The sequence below is a fragment of the Octopus sinensis genome, unplaced genomic scaffold, assembly GCF_006345805.1.
Source record: "Octopus sinensis unplaced genomic scaffold, ASM634580v1 Contig16856, whole genome shotgun sequence".
Taxonomy (NCBI): domain Eukaryota; kingdom Metazoa; phylum Mollusca; class Cephalopoda; order Octopoda; family Octopodidae; genus Octopus; species Octopus sinensis.
The window spans coordinates 39,011-46,514 of NW_021834629.1; the positions used below are offsets into that span (position 1 = coordinate 39,011).

Below are 7,504 nucleotides of genomic sequence, written 5' to 3' on the forward strand. Positions count from 1 at the left end.
GTTACACACACACACACATTTAAACCAAGGTACCCTGCAGTGCTATAAAGTATCATCATATACGTATGCTAATAAATTATACACATACACAGAGCAAAGGTGTCCTACAGTGCTACGGGTACTCTGGGTATTACACACACACAGCAAGGGTGTCCTGGGGTGAAACAGCTATCAGATGGGTATTTTAAATAAGGTAGACAGACACAGCCCCAGTAAAACATTCTGAAGCAGTAAAATTGAGCAGCAACACACCTCAGAACGGGGCTGGCCTTCTATCAGTCATGCGGGTGTCTCAGTGACTACACAACATCACCACCACCACCACGACCTTAGCGCTACTAGTGGCCAACTCGTACCCACTACTATAGCCAGAACGACAGCACTATTATTACTACTACTACGATATCACTGCCCTACACACTATATACGATCACTATAACGACTGTCCCACTCTAGCCACCACCACCACGACTGCAGTGCTTCTTCTACGACTACAGAAGTTGGTGTCAATGCGCTGAAGAAGTTGGAAGTCTGTCAGTGTCCCGTTCATTGCAACAGCTGCCACGACAGCTTTATTAGGACGTGTGTGTGGATTGGGAGAAAGATTTGATCATACAAACAGGAGAAATAAAATTCATTATAGTGTTGTGTGTGTGTGTGTGTATATATCTTAAGTTCAATTTGAAAACTCCACTAGAATGGACGAAAGCGCTATATATATTATATGATGTATAAAAACATGTAATATACAAATAAATATCTGTAAATATAAAACCATCCGAATTTCTGAGTACCTCATTTCTTCTAATATAAAATACCTGTACATCATCTCCAGACCTTCTAATATATATCTATATATATTTTTTATTTTAGCAAAACTGTCCGACGAACGGGAACGTGAAACTCTGAGTAACAGCTTTTGTTATATTTTCTGCTGCTTTTAAATAAAGTATATTTATATCTATATATACACACAAGTACTCTCGCTCGAAAAAAAAATGTAGGTTCTGAAGTCACACCTAAATAAGGAAGTATACATAAGTGTGTGTGTGTATATATATATATATATATATATATACGCTGTGTGTGTGAGAGAGAGGGGGGAGAAAATGTTGGCCCTACCTGTAATTCAAAGGGCCAACACAAAAATATTAAGACACTCGTCTACGATTTCCAGCTGAGGGATCGAACCGAAGGGCTAATGGTTGCGGAACAAACTTAACTGCCTATCCACGCCTGCAACCATGTGTGTGTTTAATGCAGCACATGTTGCTAATATTTCCGTTCGAGCTGTTGCTCTTCCTGGGTTGATAAATACCAGCCATACACTGCGGTCCATTTCCACTTGCCATATCCCAAACACATTTCTTAGCTCTCACACTGAATTTTTAAATAATGTAGTAGTAGTAGTCGTAAATTAAGTTAGTCGCCGCCTGTCGTGATCAGGACAGTTTGTAATTTAAATGTTTAAAGTTATAAACACACACACACTCACACACAGGTAAAGGTTATTATTATTATTATTCCTAAAAATTTGTTTTACTTCTATGGCAAAGAACTGACCGATAAACTGCAGGACACGCAGCTGTGTGTATATATATATATATATATAATAGCAAATTAATAAATAAAACATATGCATATATACATACATATATGTAAATACCTACATCTATATGTATATATACATGCATATATGGGTACAGGACACCAAAAAAAACATATATATATATATATGCACACACGTTTCACATCAAACGTGTTCGTAGAAAATGTGTATATATGTCTATGTCCGATGAGCATACATGTGTGTGCGTGTGTGTGCATTGTATGTGCACGCACGCACACACACACATGTATGTATGTATGTTTGTGAGAGCAAGGCCGGTTACGAAATAAGGCGGTATTTTATTTCCTGGACAAGACAATGTTTATATAAAAACAGACTTTCCGTGTGACACCGATTATAGATCGACCCACAAGCATACCGTCTAGGGTGGGTCTTTTCAGAGAGACCTGTACAGACAAGGTATATATTTTTGTGTACACACACACACACACACACACGAAGACTAAACAGTCCCATTAAAGGTATTATTATGTATGACAGCTAGGCAGGCGTAGGGATAGATAGACGGGTAGGTTTAGAAGGAAAGACGAGATAAGAGTCGAAATGATAGACACGGACCGATATAGTAGTAGTAGTGTGTGTATATATATGTATGTGTGTGTGTGTGTGTGTATAGAAAAGAGCGAAGGATGCACGTAGTTGTAAACATAAATACAACTGAAAACACGCACAAGGGTTCGAATAAATATAGACTTGGTTTTTGCGGGAAAAAGACAAGGAAATGGTCAGTTTTTTTTTTTTTTTGTTTTGGACGGATGGAAGGACGGAAGAATTAAAACTGGACAAATAATGGCCGAAAGATATGTGTCGGCTGCGATATAGTAAATACATAATGCTACTATGTGTAACACACACATATATATATATATATATATATTTATATATACATACATATATTTGAAATCGAATGTATACAACTGTATATATACGTAAGTGTGTATATATATATATATATATTATAGTAGACGTGGCTACTTACATCCTTCTCTTCAACAAGTCGCGAAGCAGCCATGGTATTTTATTTTTTTTTCTTCTACTTCTTCTTCTTCAAGTGTAATTCCAATAGTTAAGTAAATCCGATGCCTAGAACCAAACAACTCCGAAGCTACACATTGTATATCACACACAACAACTCGACAACACTAGCAGCAGCGAGGAGCTATGATGGCGGCCGTGGTGTCGGCAGAACATTGGCAGGGCGCTGGCTTTCTTTCACTCACAGCAGCAGTAGTAGTACTACTACTAAGTGGTAGTAGTAGTAGTAGTATAGTAATATTAGTAGTAATAGTAGTTATTGTTGTTCTTTTATTTCTTCTATTTCTTTCTCTTCTTCTCCACCGTCGTCGACTCCATCGTAGTGGAGGTGGTGGCGAGAATTATCTGGATCATCCCGATAGTGACGGTGCTTTCATATACATATATATATATATAGAGAGAGAGAGTCCTACGAGCTACAACCGGCAGGACGATTGACAACGAGTGAGGCCCGAAACTGGACGAGCAATAATAGTATGATATCGCGTGGAGTTCATAGTTGCTTTAGTTGTTGTTACAACTTGCACGCTGTCGTCTGCTGTTCGATTTTTATCTCCAAGTTATTGTAAATTATACTTTGAAATGCTTGTTGTTATTGTTGCTGTCATTTGTTATTGTTCTTATCACTGATTCGTTGTCATCTTTTAATGAAATTATTCCATCTATATCTTGCTTAATTATTATTATTATCGACTTATTTAACGTCTGTCTTTTCTTCTTTCGATTCTTCTACCATGTCGTCTGCTCTTTGAATTATTGATACAACTACATTACTACAGATGTTGTTATTGTTCTCGTTGTTGTTGTTATATCGAAGCTGTCTCATGTCGTCTGCTGCTTACAAGTTGTGCTGCTGCTGCTGTTGTTAGAAACTGCAACAGTCTCTCTCTCCGTCCTGACTTCAAATCCCGTCCAGGTCGAATTTGCCTTTCATCTTTCCAGGGTCGATACGATAATTTAATACCAGTGATATAATAGGGAGCGTAGTTAATCGGTTATGTTCCTCCTTTTGTATATGTAGATCTGTTCTGAGTTCAAATTCCGCCGAGGTCGACTTTGCCTTTCATCCTTTCGTGGGCTGATAAAATAAGTATCAGTTGAGCCCTGGGGTCGATGTAATCGACTTACCCTTCCGCTAAAATTTGCTTGCTTTGTGGCAAAATTCAAAACCAGTATTTGTAGATCTGTGCCTGTTATACACTATATTATATCCTTGAACAAATATTGTAGTTCTTCGATTTGTTATTGCAGTTGTATAGTCTCAGGACAGTCCCAACTCAGCAGACCTATTTATTATCAAAGACTTTCCAGCTGTGACCACCACATCTTATATCTAAAGACTGCATTAATAAATGTGTGTTTTTTAGGTGTGATTAAAGAGAGTGAGTGAGTGAGGAAGAGGGGGAGAGGGAGGGAAAGAAAGAAAGAGCTGGCTGCAGTTTCTAGTATGTTGCGAGATCACGTAGAAGCTACTCATTGTTTCGATGTTTGTCGTTACTGATGGTCATGGTTGTATTCTATTGTAACGGCTCTGGTCCTTTTCTCGTCAGTTTGTTGCGAATTTTACAACTGTTATCATCTTGTAATTATCGTCTGCTGCTGCTGCTGCTGTTGTTGTTGTTGTTGTTGGTGGTGGTGGTGGTAATATCGTTGTGTTGAAGTTGTTAGTGTTGTAGGCTTTCATTACCAGCTTTTCGAAAAGCCTTTTTTTATTTATTTATTATTATTTTTTTTTTGCTAAAACTTCTTATCCTTTTCTGTTGTTGTGGAGTCTGCAGTTAGTTTCGATCAGCCAGTTCTATAATCCTGTTGTGACCATCTCAGACGAAATATATCTAGGCTTACATTATCGAATATCATTTTGGTCACTTTTTGCGATATTGAGAGAGATCTTGCTGCTATTTCTAACAGGTTGATTTTACTGGTAGTGTTAATGGATGTGATGGTGTTGGTGTCGGTGGTATTGGCGCCGATATTGTTGGGTGGGGTGGGGATTTGTCTTGATGGTGGCGGTGGGGTTTCTTTTTTTGAGGTATAAAGTATTTGGCCCTAATATTATCTAACGTATCCTTTCTGTTTGTTGTTGTTTAACTGCAGGTCTGTCCTAATCAACCAGACCTATGAGCAAAGGCGTTATGGTCGTGACCATCCCACCTGTTTGTATTACAGAAACTTTGCTACCGAATATGATTTGAGGTAGAGGCTGCTATTTCTAGCGGGCGCATTATCACTTTGAAACCCCCATGCTGGCTCACTGCACTCACAGCGGGACTGTAGTTACGACACCGCTCCGAAGGAACTTTGTAGCTACGATATGTCACAAAAGGCAGTCTTTAGTTATGACATGTCACGAAACGGACTGTAGTTACGACACCTCACTTGAAGGACCCTGTAGTTACGATACTTAACAAATGGGACTCTGTAGTTACGACTTTTAACAAATGGGACTCTGTAGTTATGACATGTCACAAAAGGGCCTCTGCAGTTATGAACTGTCACAGAAAGGCTCTCTCCAATTATAAGAATTGTAATTAGTGATATTAATAAACTAATTTTTACAAGTCAGAGCTGACTATTTTGCATTATTGACAAAAATGATGAAGTTAACTCGAATGAATAGTTTAAAAGTACTAACGGACATTTGTAGCTCTTTTAGTATGAACAAAGGCGGCGATGGTGGTGTAGAAATGCTGTAGGTGGTGGTGGTTATAATGAGTGGTGGCGATGGTGGTACCGATGATGGTGGTGATGAAAGTGTTATACAATTTTAAGAGGCAGGGCGCGTTGCGGATTTTTTTCTTTTTTATTGTCAGCGTCCACATGTATGTATGTATGTATGTATGTATGTATGTATGTATGTATGTATGTTCATGTGTATATATTGGTAAGAACAAGGCCTTCACACATACACGTGAGACTACGCACCATTTCATCGACAACTTTATATATTGTTTTACAAGTGATAACTTTCGGGTGCCGCTTTATAAAGTACCCGAACAGACGAGAGCATCGGATTGGCGGAATAAAGTGACGAACAGGATGTCTCATGGCATCCGTTCCGGTTCTTGGGGCGACGAGTGAGGCCCGTCTTCTGTGATGCCATGCTGTCCTTTGTTCAAACTCAGTGGCGCGGAGATGGGTGATTTTGCATGCATGACTGACTACAGGTTTTCGAATCATCTGCAGAAAATTAAAAAGTTAAACTTGCAGGAAGCCTGCCCGATGCAGAGAGGAAGGTACTGGCGAAGATTAAGATTTCATAGCATATAATATATATATATATATATATATATATATATATAAGGTATGTAGAAAAATACAACATGGACAAGAACGTATAACTCATAGAAGCGATACAAATAAACATGGAGCAGACATTCGAACCCCTCAGTCTTCAGTCAAGAACCGGATCATGTAGTAATTTCGGCTGATTAATCTTGAAATATATATATATAAATTCTATATATATATATACTTTATTCGATCATTTGACTGCGGCCTTGCTGGAGCACCGAGTTCAGTCGACCCCAGGACTTATACTTTGTAAACCTAGTACTTATTTCATCGGTCTCTAATGACCGCTAGCTTACAGGTACGTAAACACACTAACATCGGTTATCAAACGATGGTGGGTGGTCAAGCACAAACACACACACACACATATACATATATATAAATATATATTTATATACGGTGGGCTTCTTTCAGTTTCCGTCTACCAACTCCACTCTCAAAGCTTTGGTCGGCCCGAGGCTGTAGTAGAAGACACTTGGCCAAGGTGTCACGCAGTGGGACTGAACCCGGAACCATGAGTTGGTAAGCAAGCTTCTTACCACACAGCTACGCATATATATATATTTACGTATTATATATATATATATATATATATATATATATAGATATATATATATATATATAATTATATATATATATATATTATATATATATATATATATTATATATATATATATATATATATATATTAATTATATATATATATATATATAATATATATAAAGGCTTTTTCCAATGCGCCAGAAAAAAATTTGTTTGCTGTTATCAGTCGTAGACACTTGTTGTTTTCATCACCGTTAATGCTTCTGTATTTCATGTTTCTGTATTCCATTATTGTTTTTTGTTTTTTTATATCTGTCCCTTTTGCTGTCCTGGTGTTCGTATGCATTCGATCCTTCTTCCAGGAAATCTACGCTTCCAGCTTAGTTTTTTTCTGGAGGGCTGGTCGTGATCTAGTAATCTCAAGATTATCAGCCGAAATTACTTCTTACGATGATCCGGTTCTTGACTGAAGACTGAGGGGGTTCGAATGTCCTGTCCATGTTTATTGTATCGTCTTCTATGAGTTATACGTTCTTGTCCATGTTGTATTTTTCTACATACCTTAATATATATATATATATTATATATATATAGATATATATATATATCTATTATATAGATATATATATACCAATTAAGGACTGAACACGAAAAGTGGACAGTCAAAATTATATATCGATATATATATAATAGATATATAACCTCACCCTATATGTATATATATATATATATATATATATAGAGTATATATATACACACATACATATACATACATGCATATATATTATGTGTATATATATATATACATACTACATTAAATATAATATATATGTTGTGTGTCTGTGCTTGTCCCCCCTCCCTATCGTCGCTTGACTACCGATGTTGTTATGTTTATGTCCCCGTAACATAGAAGTTCGGCAGAAGGGACCGATAGAATAAGTACTAGGCTTACAAAGAATAAGTCCTAGGTTTCGATTTGTTCGCCTATGGTCGGTGCTCTAG

At 37.4% G+C, this 7,504-nt stretch overlaps 1 long non-coding RNA gene across 1 annotated transcript in view; it reads right to left on the minus strand.

Annotated features, from left to right (window-relative positions):
- LOC118761730 overlaps positions 1-4,240 on the minus strand; it is a 33,672-nt gene extending 29,432 nt beyond the window's left edge. The window contains exon 1 of the long non-coding RNA XR_004997596.1: positions 2,610-4,240. This is a non-coding gene — a long non-coding RNA (uncharacterized LOC118761730). The remainder of the gene's footprint in view (positions 1-2,609) is intronic.
- Between the last annotated feature and the right edge of the window lie 3,264 nt (positions 4,241-7,504).